The sequence below is a fragment of the Austrofundulus limnaeus genome, unplaced genomic scaffold (assembly GCF_001266775.1).
Source record: "Austrofundulus limnaeus strain Quisiro unplaced genomic scaffold, Austrofundulus_limnaeus-1.0 Scaffold73, whole genome shotgun sequence".
Lineage (NCBI taxonomy): Eukaryota > Metazoa > Chordata > Actinopteri > Cyprinodontiformes > Rivulidae > Austrofundulus > Austrofundulus limnaeus.
In genome coordinates this window covers 575477-577277 of record NW_013952475.1, presented here as the reverse complement: position 1 = coordinate 577277, position 1801 = coordinate 575477, and the positions used below count along the sequence as shown (strand labels likewise).

General features: G+C 33.3%; 1 protein-coding gene across 2 annotated transcripts in view; it reads left to right on the top strand.

Annotated features, from left to right (window-relative positions):
* The window catches only part of tbxa2r (thromboxane A2 receptor), an 11761-nt gene that overhangs the window by 568 nt on the left and 9392 nt on the right, over nt 1–1801 (top strand). The gene's annotated exons all lie outside the window — the stretch shown is intronic.

Below are 1801 nucleotides of genomic sequence, written 5' to 3'. Positions count from 1 at the left end.
GATCAACACAACAAAAAGTTTCAGGACTTCATTTCACTGTTTTGGTTAATTGAGTGAGAAAATACAATGAGATATTTGACTTATTTGGCTTTTTTAGACAATCAGAACTTCAAAACTTATTAAAAATAAAAAATAATAATAAACTAACCTCCTAACATAAATTGAACACTAAGTTGGGAAGTATCTWGGACATTTAATTTATCTGATCACAAATCAATCTGAAAACAAATTCCAGTATGAGTGGATAATAAATACAGACTGCAGCAGTCCTAAAGTATCTGTCTGGCAGTTGATTGTGCCAGTTTGCTGTCAGCAGGTTGTATGGATTCCATATTTTCTGTCTTTAGGAAATGACGTTTGGCAGGGGGGGAAAAATCCCAGCCTTTGATGGAAAATATTTGAGCTCTCATCTTTCCCAAATCAAATACAGGGCTTGTTTTTTTTTTCTAGTTTTCCATTAGTTTGGGGATGGAAAAACCACAAAAAAATTATATAGAAAGCCATTTTACCACATTAATAATGCAAAATACATGTGTATTGATTGCTGCGGCTAACAGCCACTTTCAGCAAACCACACTTTCCTCTATGATTTAAAAAAAACATAGCCAAAAGATAAAAGGTTTGCTTTGATTGATGAATCTTAAACGTTTTAGATTTAAATTCTCTTAAGATGAAAAAGAAAATGTTTACTGGTATTAATAGTTTACATAATGTAATAAGTTGTGAGATTTAGCTCATTTAGAAAGTATAAAGTACATTAAACTGAATTTCATGACCGCAGGTTTCCAGCTCTCTATTGTCTTATTAATAAAAACCAATTACTAAATTCCTCATCTCTACCTAATTACTAAAATTAAGGTCCATACACAATTATTTCMCCAAGATTTATGAAACACTTGTAAAACTTTATTTTTACTCACCAGATGACAATGAAATTATCAGAAAATATGTAATTTTAAGTACTTAAAAGCTAAATATTAGGAAATTCTGAGTGTAAGCTGAGATATGCAGAGGATAAGAATTGTTAAAGTGAAATGTAAAAACAGATTAACACAGTGATACTAAAGGCTATTGTTTCTTACAAGACAATGAAGTATCTAAGGCTGTAATCAGAGGTTTATGGTAATTAAGTACATTTTCTTTGTTACAGTACTTAAGTTGTTTTTCGGAGGATTTTTAATTTTATTAATTATTTTTAAATAGCTGCTTTTACTTTTATTTTGTTACATTTTAAAGCTAAAAATTATACTTTTTACTTCTTTAAGATTTAACACTTACTTGTTACAAAATAAATATGTTCAAACTTATCATGAAAGATGTTTATGCACTCTAAAAAATGAAATGTTAAATTTACTCAACAAAGTCATGTCAACTGGCTCCACTTAACCTTGACGAGTAAATTGAGCAAAGAATATACAGATATTGCTCATTTTACTCAACCTGGCTAAGTGGAAACAGTTTGGTTCAATAAACTCAACAGTTTGTTTCTTATGGTGCGTTCACMCCGAAAGCGATTTCAGCATCAGGAGCAGCAGGTTTACATACAAAGTCTATGGTGGACGCGCTTCAAGCAACGTCGGGAAGTTCTGCGGCGCCTCAAGCGCGATTAGAGCAGCGCGATTTGAACGATTTGAACGATCTGAGCGTTCGACGCGCTGAGGCGCAAATCGTTGAAGTTAGAAAATCTGAACTTTTGCAGCTCGACGCGCCGCATCAACCAATCAGAGAGACTCCACTGTGTGACGTGGCGACATATTTCCAGCATCAACCAATCAGAGAGACTCCACTGTGTGACGTAGTG